We start from the raw sequence: 25,808 nt of genomic DNA, 5'->3' as shown, positions 1-25,808 counted from the left end.
AAGTTGGATCCCTCATTTTTTGTGGTTATCGTTGAGCACTAAACAGAGGACGTTCAGAGGTTACTGACTGACTAAGACGTTTTACGGAAAAGGGCTGATTTAGAGAAAAAAAGACACACTACTTGTGCCTTTAAGCATCCACCTGTGTACTGAAAATACACAGACAGACATATGAAGTCGTGTTTTCAATGTAGTTATTGATAATCGATGGGATTTTTTAATAAAAAAAAAAAGAAGTTTGTTTAGCGTTTGCGAATAATGAGAAGCATCGGGTCATGCATAATGAGTTCAGGACTCCAACCAAAATTTTCGAGGCACGTATGAAAAAAAAAAGGGGGGGGGGAGAGAGATGTGTGTACATTGAAACGCTCGGGTTTTACATATCGGGATGTTTTAAATGAATTGAAACTGCAACACGGGATATTGATTTTTAACAAAAGTTTTCGCCACTAATGGGAAAGAGCGCATTCCTGTTAATTTTCACGGATATGTTGGTGAGCGTTTGCTAAAAAAGGAAATTGATTTCTTTGGTCTGTCGGCTGAATACAGCGTTTGAAATTTTAGTTTTGTAACTTTTTTTTTTTTTTTTTTTTTTTTTTAGCTGGTAGAATAATAGATCAACAATTACGATCTACATTTAATATATTGGGCAATGTGTGTTTTAAGGCTCGATAACCTCTCGTTGAAGAAAAAATTTTCTTTCAAGATATATTTCCTCTCTCTCTCTCTCTCTCTCTCCTCTCTCTCTCTCTCTCTCTCTCTCTGATTAGCAACACTGCAAACTCACAAGAATCATTTCCCCAGTCTCGATCAAAATATCAAGAAATAAGTTATTACGATTTAAACTCTTCGATAACGGAGTCATCTCAGGCAGAAGGAAAGGTTTCATTATTGCTCATTGTAAGCGATGTGATAACATACCATTTGTAGAATGTCACTTTTCAAAATAATTTTAACGTATAATCTTTACTCGTAAAAGTTTTCATTTCACTGAAAATATCAATTCCAGTTTCACTTTTTCATTTGACACACACACACTCACACACTTTTCAAATGATAACTGTTAATCTAAAATGAGGAAATGAGATAAATCTTATATATGCCTCTATTCAAATGATTATGACTACTATTCCATGTCACTGCATAATTATTTTCATATAAAATTAGTGGTAGTTGCAACAAGAAAACGCTCTTCATCATATTTGATCTCCATTATAGAATTTCTGAAAACGGATCACGCGAAATTCGACTTCGACTACGAAGTAAATCTCGACATTTCTCTCAGGAACTCTGGTGTCCTTTGCAGCTAAGTTTAACAAGAAACGAAGAGAATGGAGAGCGTGATGCTACATCACGTTGCTGAGGAGGACAACAAAATGACCCTGAATGACCTTGCGGAGTGAAAGAGAAAAATTAAATGGTTCTTCACAATATCCTTTCTTCTCTCTCACCTGGATGATCGGCTCTTTCTCTATTGATCAAAGGCTTTGTTGCTTCTTCAATCACATAAAAGAATATGAAACTACGAGGATTCATAGAATGCCTATCTATCCCTTCAGAGTTTCTAATATATTCGTTTTATTGGTGTTCTGTTTTTGAAGATTAATTTCGTTTGGTACCACTCGCTCTTTTCTGTCCGACACGCATGGGGAAATATGTTCTGTATACGTATGCTTAGAAAATTGATGGCACTATAGATTTTCGATAATAATAATAATAATAATAATAATAATAATAATAATAATAATAATAATAATAATAATAAAAATGAAAAGGGATGCAACCAGGAACCGCCCCCCCCCCCCCCTATAAAACCACCCAGTCGACCAGGATGACTGTGTCATGGTAATCGCTTGATAGCAAGGAATTATAAGATAAAGGAAAGGAAAACGCATCTTCGAGAAGTTCTGCAGCAAGGAGCCATTCGCGCATGTGTTGGAGGTGCCTGTTCTCATGATGGTTCTAGAATCGGCAGGAGTTTTGTGGAACGCAACACGCACCGTCACGTCGTCAGAAAATGCAGCGAAATATGATGCAATACATCGTCGAGATTCTTCTAAGACGTTCTGGTCATCCTTGGAGTCTGTGACGTTCATGCTCCGCCCCCGTAGGCCCCGCCCTCAGGTAACCATATAAATACGACTGACAAAGTAGGAGAGATGAGAGTCACAGTTCAGATCATCAGTGAGAGCTCAGCAGCAGAGATCAGAGATCATCAGAGAGAGAGATGAGAAGAAGAAGAAACAGACGAAGGATCAGAGAGGAAAACGTGCTCGAGAGTTTGGTTGAATTTTGGTCAAGTTGTCCAGTTAGAGAGCGACCGAGGTATTTTCGACGTTGAGCAAGCCTTGAGAAAAGAAACTTTCTACAAGACGTTTCGAGGAGTTCCTGCCCTTCGAGTATCAAGAATAGACATTGCTTTCCGCAGTACGGAGTCAAGAAGACGACTAAAGTTCCACCGTTCTCCTTTGTGCTTTGTGAAGCCATCGCTTCGAGTCGCAAAACTGGCCAGCAAGTACTTTCATTACCCCACTGTTTCCCCAGTTCACGCATTGTAAGATTTTGTTTTTTTTGTGTAAGTAGGAGACACCATTCTGCATTTATCTTTGTTAGTAAGCTTGTAAATAAACCTTTGTTCTGTTAGTGTTTCTTTCTATATTCGTATCCCCAGTTTCAACTGTTAGTGTTGAATTCATTTTGTTTATCATAATATCGAACTTGAAGTGGACCTCTTCTCGGTCCGTGACACTGTGACTGAAAAAAAAAAAAAATTCAGTTAATATAAACATTTGAGATTCTCCTCATATCTAAATATCACTCTACTAATCAATTGGTTTTTTCTAATGATCTTATTTGTTATATACTCAACTATATGAAAATATCAAGGAAAGGAAAACTATTGATATATCAGCACATACCATCGAAACGCAAGCCTGTAATAATAATAATAATAATAATAATAATAATAATAATTATAATAATAATAAAAGACTCGAGCTCACTTCACACTAATTATTTAATAAACTGAAAAAGTTTCTGCCAAACTGAAATTCGAAGGCAAAATTCTTTTTATGACTGTGACTCGGTTATATTTTTAATGCTTTCACTTTTATTTTTTTTTCTTTGGCAAAGTTTGAGGTTTGTCTGTTCCAGGTCATAGAAAATTAACATTAATGTAGAACTTTTCAAACAGTTTTCACTGCCAACGCAATGACCCGTTTCCGTCTCTTAATTAAGAGGCGAAATATATTTGACATATTGGAAGGATTATTTTCATAACTTTATTAACCATTTCATATATTTTCCATCCATTTTTCTAGCGGTATAGGTTTTTTTTCTTTCTCTCTCGACAACCCACGAAAATTTGTAGCATCATCAAGGCTTAAAGCGCCTTTTGCAATTCTGTAAGATGTTAATCAAGAAATGCGGAGGAAATTACTAGTGAATCTTTGTTAAAGTTTCTACGTTTCACTTCATTCTATAAAAACAAAAGCCTCCTTGGGAACGTCTCTTGCATGTGGAGGTAATAGACTGACTTTCTTTCAGACTGGTTAAGAATTCAGAATCTCGAGAGCTTCTGGTGTTCAGAACTTCCTTGAATTTACAGCATCGAATATGATCAAGTGTTATTTTAATCAGTTTGAGAAGAAATAGAATTCTGTCCATTAGGACATCTTTACCGACAATGATCATAGTAGTCATTATGTCTCTACTTGCAACAGGTCCCTACTACCTATTGAATTTCATCACTCCATTTGAAGAATATAATGATACCAGAATTAAAGCATAAATGGTAAGTGAACTCCTGGGAAAAACGAGGAAACATCTCATTTCATCTGATTGATGAATAACAAGGGAACGCCAGTTCGAAAAAATGAAAATAAATAAAAAAATCTTATATTAGACTTAAAAAAAAAAACACATACATTTCATACTTTTCTTCTCAGTATCCTACCGACCACCTCCAAAACATTGTGCCACTCACCTCTACATAACACTAGGTAGTGATTCCAGAATATTAATATCTTCCCTTCAAATACCTCATCTACCATCTAACTCTAGCCAGAACCTTACCAGTAACCATCGTCTATTTCACAAATCTCCTAATTTATACCTAACCGTAAATCTATTATCTTCCATTCTAGTTCCTCGTTGGACGAGTGGTTTTCGCGTTCGGCTGCCAATCCGGTGGTCCGAAGTTCGATTTATTTCTGGCGATAGAAATAAATTTCTCGGTATAATGTGGTTCGGACCCCACAAGAAGCTGTAGGTCCCGTTGCTAGGTGACCAATTGGTTCCTAGCCACGTAAAAATATCAAATCGTTCGGGCCAGCCCTAGGAGAGCTGTTAATCAGCTCAGTGGTCTGGTAAAACTAAGATATACTTAACTTGACTTATCCTCCATTCTCTCCCCAATCTGAAACATATTTTCATCTGTCTTATACTGAACGTTTTACTATTTATACTCTGCATCCTGAATTTCTATCCATTTCTACTCACCTTCCTCCACATACTTAGAGCACGAGAAGGGGAAACATCAGTGAGGTATTGAGATGTATAGTGACAGTTCTTTGCAAAGATTCTTTTCTATTGCTAAGGTCGAAAGGGCAGCTCTGACCATAATGATAAAGTTCACCTCAAGGGATTTGGAAAACAAACTCGGACTGAGTCATAATACTCACAACCACCCAGTCACACAAACATTCGAAAATGCACAAACACAAAACGCCAATAATACTCTTTCACTTTCAAGTAAGCACAAAAGACCAGATTTTCGCAATTTACTTATGCTGTTTTTTAACGAACATAGAAACACACTCACTGACACATACACACAACTACACACATATATTACATATTTATATGAAAAATAAATATCATCCTTATTTTAGATATTCACGTGTATGCATCCACACATATATACTATACTATATATATAAATATATATATATATATATATATATAAAGATATACATATATATATATATATATGTGTGTATAAATATATATATGTATATTATATAATTATAATTATATAATATATAATAAATAATAATTTTAAATAAATAGTTAAATAATATTATATAAATAATAAATAATATATATTAATATATTTATATTATATATATATATTATTATTATATTATATATCTATATAGATAGATATAGTATAAACATAATATAATATAAATATATATATATATGTATAACATAATAATATATATATTATATTATAATATATAATATATATATAATATATATTATTATATATATCTATAATATATATACCTATAGATATATCATGAATATATATACTAGATTATATAAATATATATTATATATATATATACTATAGTATATATATATTATATTATATTATATATATATAGATCGATATATATATTTATATAGATACATATATAGATATCGATCTATATCTATATATATAATATAGTATATATATCTATATTCTTATATATATATATATATAGATAGATATATATATATATATATCATAAGGAATATATATTAGATAGAGTAGAGGTATATATATATATATATAGATATATACTGATATATGATAGATATATATATATATATAGGGATATATTGGATATATATATATATATAGAAATATATTATATATATATATATCTATATATATATCGGTATATATAGATATATAGATAATATATATCTAGATATTATATTCTAGTATATATATATTATATAGATATATACTATATATATATAGATATATATATATCTATAGATAGAGATATATCTATAATATATATATATTAATATATAAGATAAATATAATATATCTATAGATCATTACTATATATAGATATAGGTATATTAGATATATATATATATATATGATCTATAGATAGATATATCTATATTATTATAATATATATTATATAATATTATATATAATATATAGATATATATAGATATATATCTATATATATATCTATATATAGATTTAGATATAGATAGATCTATAGATATATAGTAGGATAGATATATATATAGGATCTGGATATATATATATAGATATCTATAGATTATCTCTATGCTATATAATAAGATTAGATATTTATTATAGATAGATATAATTAGAGATTATTAATCTATAAAGAGATATATATATCTAGATATAGATATATATGATAGATATAAGAGAGATAGATATCTATAGATAATATATATATATATATATATATATATATATATATCTATATATATATATATATATCTAGAATAATATATAGAATATAGATGATATATATATAGAATATATAATTATCTATAGATATATATAATATATATATATATATATATATAGATATATATATATATAGATCTATATCATAAATAATATCTATAGATAGATATATATATATATATATATAAATATATATATATATATATATATATATATATATATATATTCCTAATTCCAGATATTCTCAATTTCATGAATCTGCTTCATCAATCGCCTACTTTATTGCTGAATTAAGAAGTAATGCATATCGGGGATTCATTTCATTTCATATTTCTCTGTCATTTTACCTTCGGGAATAAAAGACGATTGAAGTGCAGTTAATTCAAGAGAACCTACTAAGTTCATTTATTTTCGAAATGAATTTATGATACATTAAAGCTTTAATTGATAATGCATTGAAATCCCTCATCATTAAATCTGTCATTCCTGCATGGAATGATAGATTTCAGCCAAATGTACCTTACAGGAAATAATGAACATTTTAGAGAGAGAGAGAGAGAGAGAGAGAGAGAGAGAGAGAGAGAGAGAGTATTGACGATCAGTGAAAGATATCTGACGTTACATATCATTTGCATCTGAAAGAGAGAAGGGAATGTTCCCTTTCGACAACTCACAAAAAAATGTCCCTTACATGAGTTTACCATCTTTCTTTTTTAATATGATTCGGTTAAACACTACTTCATTGGTAGTGTTGACAGCGTCACTTTCGTAAAATGAGCCGCCTTATAACGATATAATAATTCATGCAAAATTCAAAGCAAAATTTCCCGAGAGGGACAGAGAGGAGAATCAGCCAGTTACGAATATAATGCTGTAACTAAATTCATAAAATCTCTGGTCCCAAGGAGCTACAACCAGCGTTTGTGATTTTATCAATCCAGCGTGATCCAACCAAGCACCGCCGAGTCAAAATATTTTGTTTCTCTCTAATCTCTCATGCTAGAAATAAACAAATTAACAAATAACACAAATAAATAAATAGGTACATAGTGAAAAAGTTTAAATAAGAATGCTTCATTCTTTCTCTATCTACCTCTCTCCATAAACTCTATACCATACGTATTAAAAATTAATTTCATAAAGTCTGAAGTTACTCATTTTTATACGCATACTCGGCAATCTCGACATCATTCTGTTTAACAATGATATTTGTTTTTCCTTCGACATTTCTTCACAAGAAATGTAGGTCCATAAATCAAGTGAATACCGATATCCTGTGTTGCATAAGTGACACTTATTTACATTCTCTCAGTGCACGGAGGAATGTTTATTTCTCTGGATATTTGATCGAAATCTTGATTAATAAGAAATTTGCCCTTCGGTAATGTTTATAGGTTTAGACACCCTTACCTACACTACAGCTGGGAAACAATAGAGATCGCTATGTTGTCACGATCACGTCTAATGTTATTTCATCGAAAGAATCCGCGGTTAATTGGAAGCTTAAGTGTAGAAATGGGACCTGTGAGATTAAACGTTCAGTGACCTGTGAGACAAAATATTCATTTATATTTAAATGTAGAATGAACGTTGTTATCCTTTCACACAAATGCTTTTGGGGCTTTGGGGCAATTTTCATGCACGTGGAAAATGAAGTGGAAAAAGCGGGACACATTCACGAACCAAATGAGTCCGTCACTTGCAATGTTTCCAGTCAGAATCCCTCTAATTGATTCTACTGGAAATCACCTGCCCACTGTTCCGGGGAATGGCATTTGTCATGAACTCGATTAAAGCTTCAGAGAAACTCCAAAAGTTGATCACTTAACTACGAATAGGTCGCTCGCTTTGCGACACTTCCAGTACAAAGAAAAAAGAAGTTGATATATCGATTTTGGCTAAATTGTCATTTATTAATTTAACTGGATGAAATTCTAATCAATTAATAAGAATCTAGAAATTCAATAACCTTATTCTAGTATATTTACCCTTTTTGGAGAAAAGTCCAGGCATTCAAGAATTTTCTTTAGTTAAACACAGACCTCATTCAAGGAAACTTCATTGATTTTCTTTATTTTATTTTCTACCTCATGACCATTTGTCAAAAAGTTAATTCTCAAACCACAATACTCTTTACTTATATATGTTTAATGAAAATTTTCCCATTTCCCAAACATTTGCTAAATAGGCAATTTCTAACTATAATACTCTATCTATCTATGTGTTATGCAGATTTTACCTTATCCTAAACATATCCCAAATGGGCAATCCTTACAATAACACTACCTGTTTTATGAAGACTTTGCCCTATCCCAAACATTTGCCAAATAGGCAATTTTTAAACAATAATAGTCTCTCTATGTTTTATGAAGACTTTGCCCTATCCCAAACATTTGCCAAATAGGCAATTTTTAAACAATAATAGTCTCTCTATGTTTTATGAAGACTTTGCCATATCCCAAACATTTGCCAAATAGGCAATTTTTAAACAATAATAGTCTCTCTATGTTTTATGAAGACTTTGCCCTATCCCAAACATTTGCCAAACAGGCAATTTTTAAACAATAATAGTCTCTCTATGTTTTATGAAGACTTTGCCCTATCCCAAACATTTGCCAAATAGGCAATTTTTAAACAATAATGGTCTATATATGTTTTATGAAGACTTTGCCCTATCCCAAACATTTGCCAAATAGGCAATTTTCATGCTATAATACTCTTTATCTATCTATGTTTTATGAAGATTTTTCCTTATCCCAAACATTTGCCAAGTAAGCAATTTTTAAACCACAATACTCTTTATCTATCTATGTTTTATGAAGATTTTCCGCTATCCTAACATCAGAACCAAGTTCCTGAAACTCACTGCAGAGGTAGCAGAAGCCATTCATGAATTTTTATGACGGGCAGTGCGCGTATCATCATCAAAAGTTGCAGATACAGTAACTCTGAGATATGCTGTTCTGAAGAGCGTTCAGTGATCACGTCTGCTGATTGATTCAAAGCAGCCATTACCAAGGGACATGGCGATTCCGTATGAATACTGAAGAAGCTTGCTTTGAAAGAGCCTACGCTTGTCACATTTCTCTGAAAATATATATGAAAAAATTCACATTTTATTTTCAAAATGTTCCTACTCTAACCACTCATAGTTCTTCAGTTTTTAAAAGAGCATTGGCCCAGTTGGTGCGTCTCTGTATACTAATATATGAGACCGTCCGAAATGCTTTCAGATTGGAATTCAAGAGGCCTGTTTTCGAAACGAAGCATTTTAGTTCGTATTTTTTTTATGTTGCTTCTGTCTTAATGCAAAATGAATACGTACGTATTGCATTCAAATCTTGCTACATGGGTTTCAAGCTGATCCGTGTCAATCAAACTTAAATTAGAGGAGGTTTTCTTTTGATTTTCAAATCAATCTCCAGTAGTTTTATGAAAGCAAGGAATCCTCCACACGTTCTTACATTTTCGGAAAATATATTCGGACTGCGCACCCCACTCTCTCTCTCTCTCTCTCTCTCTCTCTCTCTCATCCAGCTCTTTAGACAAGGTTAACCTTGCCACTGCAAGTAATTAAGGTGAATTATCGAAATTTTTGCAGAATTCTCTCTCTCCTTTGCCAAGTAGAAAACTCTTTGTATCACTGTCAGCTTGCTGGAAAAAATGTAGTACCTGATAAAAAGTCAATCAACTGTATTACCAATCAGAATTTTGACAAATCAAAACCAAGGATGCTTAATGCAGATAACAGATCAGTATCAACCTTCGAAACTTGAAAAAAAAGATACAAATTGTGGAACAAATACATTTCTAGATGCACACACATAGACGGACAGAATTTACTCTCACAGAAAAATATATGATCGGAATAATAATAATAATAATAATAATAATAATAATAATAATAATAATAATAATAATAATAATTATTATTATTATTATATTAATAATCTCCACACTGAAGAAGGGGCGTGACATTACGTTCAGAAACTGGATGTAATGCTAAATGCATTTATCTACAATTTGCGGTTTTAGTTTTCTGAAAATAAACTATTGTGCCGACTTTTTTTCTGTCTGCCCTCAGATCTTAAAAACTACCGAGGCTAGAGGGCTGCAAATTGATGTGTTGATCATTCACTTTCCAACCATCAAACATACCATATTGCAACCCTCTAGCCTCTGTGGTGTTTATTTTATTTAAGGTTAAAGTCAGCCATGGATCGTGCATTAGGCAGCGCTTTCGGGAGGCGTGGGACGCACCCTCACTCTACCGCATCTGGGAAGCAACTGAAGCGCTATCGGGTGAGTAGCTGATGGTTTTAGGCAGCATTTATATGTTGTACAGAAAACTCGATTGCGCATTTTTTACTTTTTTCCATGCTCATAATAGAGTCCCACTTTGTTAAATCTAGGACTCAGTTTTCTAGTCATCTTTATTTTAAAACTCGCCCCCCAGTTTCCTCGTTGGCTGTGAGGCTCATGTAATGGACACATTTGATGGAAGATCAGTCCCTTTCGAAGTGATTGGCAGATGCAAAATCGTCCGTGAGCCGGACACCAATTTTTGAGATTGGCGTAGCCACACGTTTATCATTTCCGTGTCATCGTTAATCCTCCCTCCGGAGCCGTTCAGGTTTGGCCCTTTTTGACTGAGTCCGTCCTTCGTTTAAAGAAGAAAAGGCGCCATTTTCTGATGTCACTTGCGTTTGATGTACTTAGGTATTCCGCATGCATACTCTTATATCTATGAGCGCAGTATAAAATGCATAATGTTCATTTGTGGTCCAAATTTAATACACCTCGCTCAGAAAAGTTAGTCTTATGATAATAATAATAATAATAATAATAATAATAATAATAATAATAATAATAATAATAATAATAATAATAATGTGTGGCGCCGTGGCAGAGTGGGTTAGGTCGTCAATGGACTGTTTAAGCAACACTGGGGCTGGTCAGTCGTTGGATGGGTGACCGCTCTCCTCGGCGTTGATTCCTTGAGAAAGGATCTTTACCATAATTTCCTCAGTCTACTCAGCTGTAACTGAGTACCTATCTCTGATGGGGTAGGGTCCAGCTATGGGTTAAATAGCAAAACTCAGCAATGATGTTAAGAAATGAAGGAATAAACGACAACGATGTAAATGGAACCTCTGGCAACAGAGGAGCTTCGTCCGGCAGCCAGGTATTCAACCCAATTGAAGGGGAAGACAGTCAGGTACTTGGAGGTCGTCATCCAGCAACTGACCACCACAACGACAGTAATCAACAGCCTGAGATTGGAGCTACAGAAGCAAACCAAAGTAAGAAATAGACAAGAGAAGAAAATAAGGAAATAGGGAGATGCCACATCAGAAGCAACCCGACGGAGAGAGATATAGAAGAAGGTTGGTTAACATCTGGAATGAGAGGAATAACACCCTCCAAACAGAGCAGAGGCTGGCAGACCAAGTAAGGAACATAAAGAAAAAGAACTGGCTCTCCCCAACAGAAAGAGAAGAATTGGAAAGGGAAACATGAGACAGACTAAAGAACTAGCCAGCGATGACACATGGCAATGGCTACAGAGGGGAGAGCTAAAGAAGGAAACTGAAGGAATGATAACAGCGGCACAAGATCAGGCCCTAAGAACCAGATATGTTCAAAGAACGATAGACGGAAATAACATCTCTCCCATATGTAGGAAGTGCAATACGAAAAATGAAACCATAAACCACATAGTAAGCGAATGCTCGGCACTTGCACAGAACCAGTACAAAAAGAGGCATGATTCAGTGGCAAAAGCCCTCCACTGTGCAAGAAACATCAGCTACCTTGCAGTAATAAGAGGTACGAGCACCAACCTGAAGGAGTGATAGAAAACGATCAGGCAAAGATCCTCTGGGACTATGGTATCAGAACGGATAGGGTGATACGTGCAAATAGACCAGACGTGACGTTGATTGACAAAGTCAAGAAGAAAGTATCACTCATTGATGTCGCAATAACATGGGACACCAGAGGTGAAGAGAAAGAGAGGGAAAAAATGGATAAGTATCAAGACCTGAAAATAGAAATAAGAAGGATAATAATAGGAGCACTAGGCACGATCCAAAGATCCCTGAAAAGGAATCTAGAAAAACTAGAGGCTGAAGTAGTTCCAGGACTTATGCAGAAGAGTGTGATCCTAGAAACGGCGCACATAGTAAGAAAAGTGATGTACTCCTAAGGAGGCAGGATGCAACCCGGAACCCCACACTATAAATACCACCCAGTCGAATTAGAGGACTTTGATAGAGCAAAAAAAAAAAAATAATAAAATAAAATAATAATAATATGTAGTGCTGAAAGTGAATGCTGGACAAACTACATTCAGGGTCTTCTACCAATATAATAATAATAATAATAATAATAATAATAATAATAATAATAATAATAATAATAATAATAATAATAATAATAATAATAATAATAATAATAATAATAAGCTAAAATGGCAAAGTTCATATCATTTGAAAATAGAAGTGGTGAGCTTTTTAAAGTTAAGATTCTAATCCTTGAGTCTGACGAGGATTCCATACAGCGTAATGTATCCCTTCAGGTATATCTTCGTTAAGAGCGCACTCTTGCGGGATTAACTTTTTACTTTCATGTTTATCCTTTTACTCCGAAGCAGTTATTCGTAAGTAAAGTGTTACCCCTCCGGGAACGTCTTGATTCTGCATACTTACGGTTACTTCTAAATTATTATGGCAAGAATATATTTCTGGAGACCATAAAATTACCGGTTTGAAAAAGGAATTTTTTTCTTTTTTTTTTCTTTTTTTTTTTAGAAGCCCCGACCATCACTGTTCTATTTCAAGGCTCAATAATTTCTCGTTGAAGATAATATTTTCTCCCATGATGCGCTTCCTCTCTCTCTCTCTGTCTCTCTCTCTGTCTCTCTCTCTGTCTCTCTCTCTCTCTCTCTCGGGATTATATATTATCATATATGAATTATATCTATACCCTCGAATTTTAAGTAAATAAGGTAATAACATAACAGACTAAATCAATTAGTCAATAAATGAAAGTACATGACAAATTAAAGGCCACTCGTTTATTTTATAAATATCACCAAACTGCAACGAAATTTTCTTTCCTAGAGAATAAAGTGAAAATCATACTTTAATTTAATAGGAAGCAATATTTTCAGTGAAAGTAGGATTCCTCATTTTTTGTGGTTATCGTTGAGCACTAAACAGAGGTTCAGAGGTTACTGACTGACTAAGACGTTTTACGGAAAAGGGCTGATTTAGAGAACAAGACACACTACTTGTGCCTTTCAGCATCCACCTGTGTACTGAAAATAAACAGACAGACATATGACGTCGAGTTTTCAATGTAGTTATTGATAATCGATAGGATTAAAAAAAAAAAAGAAGAAGTTTGTTTAGCGTTTGCGAATAATGAGAAGCATCGGGTCATGCATAATAAGTTCAGGACTCCAAACCAAAAATTTTCGAGGCACGTTTGAAAAAAAAAAAAGGGGGGGGGGGGGGGGGGATTTTTACACATCGGGATATTTTAAATGAACTGAAACTGCAACCCGGGATATTGATTTTTAACAAAAGTTTTCGCCACTAATGGGAAAGAGCGCATTCCTCTTAATTTTCACAGATATGTTGGTGAGCGTTTGCTAAAAAAGGAAATTGACTTGTTTGGTCTGTCGGCTGAATACAGCGTTTGAAATTTTAGTTTTGTAACCGGGTTTTTTTTTTTTTTTTTTTTTTTTTGTTTTTTTTTTTTTTTTTTTTTTTTTTTTAGCCTGTAGAATAGATCAACAATTACGATCCACATATAATATATTGGGCAATGTGTGTTTTAAGGCTAGATAACTTCTCGTTGAAGAAAAAGTTTTCTTTCAAGATATATTTCCTCTCTCTCTGTCTGTCTGTCTGTCTCTCTCTCTCTCTCTCTCTCTCTCTCTCTCTGATTAGCATCACTGCAAACTCACAAGAATCATTTCCCCAGTCTCGATCAAAATATCAAGCAATAAGTTATTACGATTTAAACTCTTCGATAACGGAGTCATCTCAGGCAGAAGGAATGGTTTCAATATTGCTCATTGTAAGCGATATGATAACATACCATTTGTAGATGGTATCTATCATTTTTCAAAATAAATTTAACTTATAATCTTTACTCGTAAAAGTTTTCATTTCACTGAAAATATCAATTCCAGTTTCACTTTTTCATTTGACACACACACACTCACACACTTTTCAAATGATAACTGTTAATCTAAAATGAGAAAATGAAAAAATCTTATATGTGCTTCTATTCAAACGATTATGACTACTATTTCATGTCACTGCATAATTCTTTTCATATAAAATTAGTGGTAGTTTCAACAAGAAAACCCTCTTTATCATATTTGATCTCCATTATAGAATTTCTGAAAACGGATCACGTGAAATTCGACTTCGACACGAAGTAAATCTCGACATTTCTCTCAGGAACTCTGGTGTCCTTTGTAAAACTGATTCACCTAAGGTAGATTCTCAGATGAGCCTTATTCCTACGAGACGTTTGTTTGGTGGCCGCTGATTGGCTGGTACCGGGAGGTAGGCAGCTCCCAGCCAATCAGCGGCCGCCAAACTAACGTCTCTTAGGCATAGGGATCATCCAAGAATCTACCTTAAGTGAACCAGTTATAGTTCAGTTTAACAAGAAACGAAGAGAATGGAGAGCGTGATGCTACATCACGTTGCTGAGGAGGACAACAAAATGACCCTGAATGACCTTGCGGAGTGAAAGAGAAAAATTAAATGGTACTTCACAATATCCTTTCTTCTCTCTCTATCTCTCTCTCTCTCTCTCTCTCTCTCTCCCACCTGGATGATTGTCTCCTTCTCTATTGATCAAAGGCTTTGTTGCTTCTTCAATCACATGAGAGAATATGAAACTATGAGATTCAAAGAATGCCTATCCCTTTAGAGTTTCTAATATATTCGTTTTATTGATGTTCTGTTTTTTAAGATTAATTTCATTTGTAATAATAATAATAATAATAATAATAATAATAATAATAATAATAATAATAATAATAATCATGAAGAGGGATGCAACCAGGAACCGGAGCCCCCCCCCCCCCCCCCCCCCCCCCCTATAAAACCACCCAGTCGACCAGGATGACTGACAGAAAAAAAAATAATTCAGTTAATATAAACATTTGAGATTCTCCTCATATCTAAATATCACTCTACTAATCAACTGGTTTTTGTAATGATCTTATTTGTTATATACTCAACTATATGAAAATATCAAGGAAAGTTAAACTATTGATACATCAGCACATACCATCGAAACGCAAGCATGTAATAATAATAATAATAATAATAATAATAATAATAATAATAATAATAATAATAATAATAATAATAATAATAATAAAAGACTCAAGCTCAGTTGACACTAATTATTTAATAAACTGAAAAAGTTTCTGCCAAACTGAAATTCGAAGGCAAAATTCTTTTTATGACTCTGACTCGGTTATATCTTCAATGCTTTCACTTTTATATTTTTTTTCTTTGGCAAAGTTTGAGGTTTGTCTGTTCTAGGTCATAGAAAATTAACATTAATGTAGAACTTTTCAAACAGTTTTCACTGCCAATGCAATGACCCGTTTCCTTCTCTTAATTAAGAGGCGAAATATATTTGACATTTTGGAAGGATTATTTGCATAACTTTATTAACCATTTCCTATATTTTCCTTCCAATTTTCTAGCGGTACAGGTTTTCTTTTCTTTCTCTCTCGACAACCCACGAAAATTTGTAACATCATCAAGGCAGACAGCAGCAAGTGTGAATGAAATTAAAGCAATTCTGTAAGATGTTAATCAAGAAATGCGGAGGAAATTACTAGTGAATCTACGTTAAAGTTTCTACGTTTCACTTCATTCTATAAAAACAAAAGCCTCCTTGGGAACGTCTCTTGCATGTGAAGCTAATAGACTGACTTTCTTTCAGACTGGTTAAGAATTCAGAATCTCGAGAGCTTCTGGTGTTCAGAACTTCCTTGAATTTACAGCATCGAATAGAATCAAGTGTTATTTTAATTAGTTTGAGAAAGTAGAATTCTGTCCATTAGGATATCTTTACCGCCATTGTGTCTCTACTTGCAACAGGTCCCTACTACCTATTGAATTTCATCACTCCATTTGAAGAATATAATGATAACAGAATTGAAGCCTAAATGGTAAGTGAACTCCTGGGAAAAACGAGGAAACATCTCATTTCATCTGCTTGACGAATACCAAGGGAACGCCAGTTCGAAAAAGAGAAAATAAATAAAAAAACTTATTTCAGACGAGCAAAAAAAAAAAAAAAAAAAAAAACACACAAACACATACATTTCATACTTTTCTTCTCAGTATCCTACCGACCACCTCCAAAACATTGTGCCACTTACCTCCACATAACACTAGGTAATGATTCCATAATATTAATATCTTCCCTTCAAATACCTCATCTACCATCTAACTCTAGCCAGAACCTTACCAGTATCCATCGTCTATTTCACAAATTTCCTAATTTATACCTATCAGAAAATCTATTATCCTCCATTCTAGTTCCTCGTTGGACGAGTGGTTTTGGCTGCCAATCCTGTGGTCCGAAGTTCGATTCTCGGCTCTGCCAACGCGGAATCAGAGGAATTTATTTCTGGCGATATAAATTAATTTCTTGGTATAATGTGGTTCGGACCCCACAAGAAGCTGTAGGTCTCGTTGCTAGGTGACCAATTGGTTCCTAGCCACGTAAAAATATCTAATCCTTCGGGCCAGCCCTAGGAGAGCTGTTGATCAGCTCAGTGGTCTGGTAAAACTAAGATATACTTAACTTGACTTATCCTCCATTCCCTCCCCAATCTGAAACATATTTTCATCTGTCTTATACTGAATGTTTTACTATGTATACTCTGCATCCTGAATTTCTATCCATTTCTACTCACCTTCCTCCACATACTTAGAGCACGAGAAGGGCAAACATTAGTGAGCTATTGAGATGTATAGTGACATTTCTTTGCAAAGTGTCTCTGTGAAACTCGGATTCTTTTCTATTGCTAATGTCGAAAGGGCAGCTCTGACCATAATAATAAAGTCCACCTCAAGGGATTTGGTTCACAAAATTGTTCGGAAAACACACTGGGACTGAGTCATACTACTCACAACCACCCAGTCACACAAACATTCGAAAATGCACAAACACAAAACGCCAATTACTCTTTCATTTTCAAGTAGGCAGAAAAGACCAGATTTTCGCAATTTACTTATGCTGTTTTGTTTAACGAACTTACAAACAAACACACAAATACACACATACATACATATTTATATGAAAAATATCATCCTTATTTTAGATATTCACGTACATGCATCCACACATATATACTATACTATTATATATATATATATATATATATATATATATATATATATATATATATATATATATATATATATATAATTCTAATTCTAGATATTCTCAATTTCATAAATCTGCATCAGTATATATATATATATATATATATATATATATATATATATATATATATATATATATATACGAATAACTTGATCACGAAGTATATAAAATGTGATGCTATGTATAAATAAAGGTTTTTTGCCACGAAGGAAAAAATGAAAAAGCGAGATAGCCAAGTACTTTCGGTCCTGTTCGGACCCTTTACTGAGGCAAACTGATTTTACAGAGAATTACATAGTCAAAAGAAGGCTTAATATACAAACTGACACTACAAGATTAGCAATAAGGGCTATTTTCACTCTACAGAAAGGAGGAGCCGCCTGAGGGTAGCCACACCTTGAAGGATACACGCAGTAAACAAGTGATTCTTACAGTACATTTTGAAAAAAACACGGAGCATATACAATTTAATATCATGAATTTTTACACAAATTTTCCCAAAAAATTATTATTAATGAAAAGACGAAAGAAAATATAAATATATATATATATATATATATATATATATATATATATATATATATATATATATATATATATATATATATATATATATATATATCGAGCAAGAGAAAGAGGGAGAGAGAATATCGAACCAGAGAGAGAGAGAGAGAGAGAGAGAGAGAGAGAGAGAGAGAGAGAGAGAAATAATAACTATATACATGTGAGACTAATTTATTAGTTGTTCATTTATTTTAAGGTCCTTCATAAACATCTTACAATTATATGGGTCCAAATGGTACATTCCCAGACTAAGATTTAGGTTGTTTTTATTAGTGATTTGTATAATTGCCGATTCCAGTAAATTTTCAAATTATTGAAACATAATCATTAGATCTAGCAATTACCGAGGTATCACCCCAATTAATACAATGAGATTTTTCACTCAGATGGATAAACAGTGCATTTGAAGTCTGGGCTGTTCTAACTGAATACATATGCTGCTTAATACGTACACATAAATTTTTACTTGACTGACCAACGTAAAACGATGGGCAATCCTTACAAGGAATTTTGTAAATGATGTTGTTATTTGTTACGGGACTATTCTTAATTAGCATATCTTTAATGGTATTGTTATAAGAGAACACTACATTAACATTAAACGATTTAAATATTGATTTTATGGTTTCAAATCCACGAAAATAAGGTAAGCTAAGTACATTTTTAGGCATTTCTTTTTCATTAATAGCAACACTAAAACTTTTTGTGAGCTTTTTGATAACATAAATCAATTAAATGAGGTGGGTAGCAGAGATCGTTTCCTATCTTTTTCATGATATTAAATTGTATATGCTCCCGTGTTTTTTCAAAATGTACTGTTTTCTGGAAGAATCACTTGTTTACTGCGTGTATCCTTCAAGGTGTGGCTACCCTCAGGCGGCTCCTCCTTTCTGTAGAGTGAAAATCGCCCTTATTGCTAATCTTGTAGTATCAGTTTGTATATAGTAAGCCTTTTTTTGACTATGTACTTCTCTGTAAAATCAGTTTGCCTCAGTAAAGGGTCCGAACAGGACCGAAAGTACTTGGCAATCTCGCTTTTTAATTTTTTCCTTCGTGGCAAAAAAGCCTTTATTTATATATATATATATATATATATATATATATATATATATATATATATATATATGTATATATATATAGATATGTATATATATATACTATGATATATATATATTATATATAATATATATATATATATATATATATGTATAATTCTAATTCAAGATATTCTCAATTTCATAAATCTGCTTCATCAATCACTTACTTTATTGCTGAACTGAGAACTAATGCATATCGGGGATTCATTTCATTTCATAGTTATTTTGTCATTTTACCTTCGGGCATAAAAGGCGATAGGAGTGCAGTCAATTCAAGAGAACGTACTAAGTTAATTTATTTTCGAAATGAATTTATGATACATTAAAGCTTTAATTGATAATGCATCGAAATCCCTCATCATTAAATCTGTCATTCCTGCATGGAATGATAGATTTCAGCCAAATGTACCTTACAGGAAATAATGAAAATTTTTGAGAGAGAGAGAGAGAGAGAGAGAGAGAGAGAGAGAGAGAGAGAGAGAGAGAGAGAGAGAGAGCAAAGTATAAATACGACATGATGGCTAGAAATTTCATATAGATTTCTAATAAAATAAAAATACAAATAAATCTAAATATTTAACAACAATTTTAAGCTAAATTATTCATCAATGAAATAAAACCCACAAAGGCATATTCCGAACTCCAGAGAATTATAAGTGGAGGAGACAGCAACAAAATATTTAAGACTAAATTCGTGAAAATGTCCCAAATTGCATTCTTAACGAAACATGAGCAAATCCACATTGCACACGGGGGAACGATATTCACAAACTGGGCACCGAGTTTCAGCAAAATCATCAAACAAGGAACTAATTAAACTTGACTTGAATACATGAGGTCACGTCTGCCTTATTTCAAAGGGGAAATTTACCAGCTGAAAAATGTGGTTAATTTCCACACGACAAAATGAGAAAGAAATGGGTGTTTGAAGTTGGGCAGCAATGATCAACGTTATTAACGACAAGCTGACAGTGAATTAAGATGAAAAAAAAAATAAAAGGGTAAAAATTAAACGAAAAATTGTTGGAGGAACGTTAAACATTGTTTAACAAATAAAAAAATAATACAAAAAAAAAAAAGGATTGAAACTACTGAGTAGAAATACAATAATATAAATGTGAAAACATACATTATCTTCAAAAATACAAATATAAAAAGCGAATCTTTTTAAACATTTCCGCAGGAGTCAGCAATGAAGCTGAATAATTATTTGGGCAAAGAGCAACCTACGATAACAGCAAATACCAATCGCAAGTGACCTTTCACGTTCCCTAAGCAGGAACAAAGGAGAAAGAAAATATTTTGCAACCACGAATAATAATGAAGGTATAGCATATATTGCCAAAATTCTGCTTATTAAAAAGTGAAATCATTAACAAAATAAAAATGTATCGTGGTAGAAATCATTCAGGAGGAAATAAGAGGAAATAATAATAACCGAGATTAAAATACAATACTGAAACATAACTTCATTACTTGCGTGGTACATAACTAAAAAATGCAGCATAGAGGGATGTGTTAGTTTAGCTTCTATTTTGCTGTCTGTCTATGTCTCTCTCTCATTGCATATATACTATATATAATATATATATATATATATACTATTATATATATAATTACTTAATTAATATATACATATATATATAATATTATATTATATAATTTATTATATATAGATCTATTAAATATAGATATAAGATAAAATATAATATATTTAAATAATATAGAAATAATATAATAAATATAATATAAATATATATATATATATATATATATATAAATGATATATATAAGATATAGATAGGATATATAGATATATAATTTATATATATATGATATATAATACATATATATAATATATATATAATATATATATAATATATATATATATATATGTATATAAATATATATATATATATATATATATATATATATATATATTATATATATATAATATATAATTTGTATGTACCTGTATGTTTCTGGACAAAGGTTTTCTAGTAAACGTTCAAATATCAAATATTAAAAACGAAAATCAACGGTGAAATTCAAAGAACTGAGGGGATCTGCAACTGTTCTATCAAATATAATCAGTGATTATCAAATGCTGGTCATGTGGGGAGGGTTATTCCATGACAGTTAATGTCATTTTTCGCTTACTCGGGGAGTAAGCCTACAAACTACTTTGTTGTTGTGTTTGTTATTGTTTTTGTTGTTGTTGTTGTTGTTGTTGTTCTTGTTTTTGTTGGGGGGTACGAAAGGTCAATGAAAGAGGTCAAAAAGGACTGAAAAAGGTGCTTCGCGTTGAGTGAAATATACAGGAATTTTTGGATAGAATATTTTTAATTTATTTATTTGAATGAAAATGTCAAAAATAAATAATGTGCATGATAAAAAGTACGTTAAAATTATTTCTAATAAAATAGACCTATTTATTTTAACTTTCGTTGGTGAAACAAGGCTCTATTTGACCTTAGATTTTAGCACGATTTAATTTACATGAAAAGTTAGGAATATAATGTTTACAACTTACGTGTGAGGGGAAAATCTTGCACGCATCCCGAGTAAGCTGGACGTCGGATCACGCCTTGTTACAAATCTCTATTCATCTCCAGTCCCCCGCCCCCCTCTCACATGGTTAAGTATGTCTTAGTTTTACCAGACCACTGAGCTGATTAACAGCTCTCCTAGGGCTGGCCCGAAGGGTTAGATATTTTTACGTAGCTAGGAACCAATTAGTTACCTAGCAACGGGACTTACAGCTTATTGTGGGATCCGAACCACATTATATAGAGAAATGAATTTCTAATCACCAGAAATAAATTCCTCTGGTTCCGCGTTGTGGGAGCAGAGCACGAAATCCACTCGTCCAACGACGAACATTCCCCTCTCAATGTTCTCATCAAAGTAGAACTGGGCCTGACATTTCTAAAACCAGCTCGTTCATCGCTATCATTTTATCGGTTCCTGAATATTTTCATCAGTAATTGCAATGCCTCTATAGTTACTCAATTCAGTCAGGGAGGAGAAAGATCGGTAATCACCTGATCTTTCAACAACTCTAAACAAAAAGAATGAAGGGCTTGGCTCGTAAAAGTGACGGTAATTGCAAGAGATAAAGATCAGTAAGTTGTGTGAGAGCAAATGGTGTTGCTAGCGTCTGGAAGTAACAGATATCTTCAGAGTCACAGAAATAATGATTCATTAAGAAATTTTATTTATAGATAAACGCGATGTTTATTTTCTAAACTTCTATAGACTACAAAAGGATATACCTATTACTACCCCTAATCAGTATCTGTCTTGTTTTTTAAATCCTCGACTGCTATAGGTTCCAGATGTCTCTAAACTAATCTAATAACATGAAAATAGATTCTATTGTTTTCCTAGCGGAATTAGCTAATTAAGCCTAATCATGACGACGGCATTCATGTCGAATGAAAGTATAGGAAGGTTTTAACATCTGCCTTTGCCCTGACAGATAAATTCAACTATTAACTGTAATGCCAGACAGAAGCGGCAAAAGAGAACTTAAGAAAAGAAAAAAAAACTTTCTTAATACACTGCATTCACTGAACCCAATAAAAATGAATGATTAAAGAAATTATGCCATCAAGATTTTTTTTTCCAAGTTTTGTCCTTCACGCTGGGCTCTCTGTTGGAGGTCGTTATCCTGCCCAAAGTCATTTTAAGTGCCACAGGATGCCACAGCTTGAGTCCATTGCCCCCCCCCCCCCCCCCCCCCCCCCCCCCCCTCTCTTACATTCGATCGGAAATCTGCCCTCTCTGTCGGAATAAATCTCCATAAGGTAATAAGGAGATGCTCAAGAAAGATATTTCAAAACATTATAAAATTTGCAATATTTCTTCACAATTGTAACCGATGAAAAATTAAACTTTCACAGATGGAGAGAGAAAGAGAGAGAGAGAGAGAGAGAGAGAGAGAGAGAGAGAGAGAGAGAGAGGTACTGACTATGTCTCCTGTCTGCTGCTGGCTTTTTTTTTTTTTTTTTTTTTTAGTTGATAGGTAAGATGGGTGAAAGAAGAGTGAGGGCAATTAATTATTTGAGCATCACGAAAGACAATTGTCCATCGTCATTTTTAATGAGGCGTGGAATTCCAATCCAGATATGCCCGCAAGACCAGATAAAAAATTAAGAGAACCATTAGAAATCTGGTCTGAATTGCTAGGGATGGCTGTAGGTGTAAGAATAAAATATTTCATACAATAAAATATTTCTTTATTTGTTCGTATGAAATTAAAGACAACGCGAGAGGAAGGAAAAACCACTCAAGACTGCTGTATTATTAAAAACAACAGATGTCGGACTTCTCAGTTCTAGAGGTCCTTTCTTCCTCACACAATTGGACTATGGAATTCCAGCCTTCCTTCAGAGGAAGTCGTGCAACTGAAACTTCAGAAGTTGTAGCGGAAATGCAATTCATTTCTATCCTGATACTATTCTCCTTGCATTTTAATATATTTCTTTTTTATCTATTTTATTTTCATAAGTGGGATCTCTTCTTTCTGTATTTCACTTTACCTCGTCTTACTTACTTCGTCTTAAAGAACACCATATTCTTTGGAAGCTTGAATTTCAAGTCAATGGCCCCTGTGACTTGCTTGTTCCATGTGAATAGGTTTCATTTACTGAATATAATAATAATAATAATAATAATAATAATAATAATAATAATAATAATAATAATAATAATAATAATAATAATAATCATAGGAGCACCAGGCACGATCCCAAGATCCCTGAAAAGGAATCTAGAAAAACTAGAGGCTGAAGTAGCTCCAGGACTCATGCAGAAGAGTGTGAACCTAGAAACGGCGCACATAGTAAGAAAAGTGATGGACTCCTAAGGAGGCAGGATACAACCAGGAACCCCACACTGTAAATACCACCCAGTCGAATTGGAAGACTGTGATAGAGCAAAAAAAAAAAAAAAAAAAAAAAAAAAAAAAAAAAAAAAAATAATAATAATAATCATAATAATAATAAGTGACTGCAATAAAAGCTAAAAAGCTAAAAAACTACTGAAAGCTATAAAAAAGATTTTACAATAAAGAAAAACACCAAAGTCGGCTGCAATTCGTGATAGCCCTTATGTGCCGTTTGTCTCTCTCCACGGACGGTTTCGGAGTCCGCCAAGTATACTTTAGTTGTTTAGCCATTTGTTTTCCACTATTTCTTTCCGTTTGAAATAAAGTTACCTTCTCTATTTTCAATGTCTGGAAGTTTAAAAACAAAATAACATCGCTGTTTAGATGTATCTCATATTAAAAAGTTACACGTCTTAGTTATTCTTTTTTCACATCAAAAAATTACATTTCACGGTTATGTCATTTTAAACTTAAGACTGCCTTTCCTACCTAAAACAGTTACATCTTGACCAAACACTTTTCCACCATCATCCACCTCAAGGAAGTTATCCATCCTCTCCATGCATTCAGTTTTTCCTCGTGCATTCTTTCCTATTATCTTCCTTGCCTGCCACCCATCCGAAGCGGACCATTTCCTATTACTGATTCCAACGCATTTAATTTTTGCGCTTTCGCCTAAATCTTACGGCAAGTTCCACCCTCATTTATAATATGTAACCTTCTTTGCATTTTTATGCTCTCGTGAAAGATTTTCTTATTAACTTAACTCTGCATCTTTTTATATAATTACACTCTTACCATTATTTTCTTATTAACTCTGCATCTTTTTATATAATTACACTCTTACCATTATTACTCTATGTACCACAATCACACAGGCTTATTTACCCGACCTCCCATTTTCCTTTAGTCTACTTATATCAATCATATATTCATAGTTTGTGTCACATTCACATTTCCTTAGATTTCGTCTACCTTTCATGCACTTAGCAGGTAGCATTCTGCATTATATGCACAATCTCGAATCAGTCTTCTTGTACAAACTTTGGAGAGCCGTACGTTCATTTATCTAGAAATAAAATTCCCTAAAGAATTATTAATTTTACGAAAGTAACTCTGAAGATATCCTTTATATTTTTCCCCCTTGTAGGACAACACACCTTCAATGTTTTACATGTTCCATGTTTCTCTTTTAATCATATTGAACCTTGCAAACCACTTGAAGGAGGCCGGTCTCTAAAGTCCCCTATGAGATTTATACCCCAAATCATGCTGCCTTTAATACGGTTTACGTTGTCATTTTCGCTGATTCACCTATTCTGTAATTCAGCTCATCTCTGAAACTACCGACATTCATTTAATTTTCTCTTGACTTAGAAAATCAACAACTTCTATCCTTTAACCATCCTTAATGACATTCATTGCTTCCTTAAAAAAAGTATGACCTCCAGCGATTAATTTTTCTGCGATTAATTTTTCAAAACCTAACTTACATCTGTCACATTCCAGGCTTCTGTTATCTTTCCATCCAAACTGAAGAAAAATAGTTAAAACATCACACACCTGTAATGAGACC

The sequence above is a fragment of the Macrobrachium nipponense genome, chromosome 42, assembly GCF_015104395.2.
Source record: "Macrobrachium nipponense isolate FS-2020 chromosome 42, ASM1510439v2, whole genome shotgun sequence".
NCBI lineage: Eukaryota > Metazoa > Arthropoda > Malacostraca > Decapoda > Palaemonidae > Macrobrachium > Macrobrachium nipponense.
Note: the sequence above shows the minus strand (reverse complement) of the source record.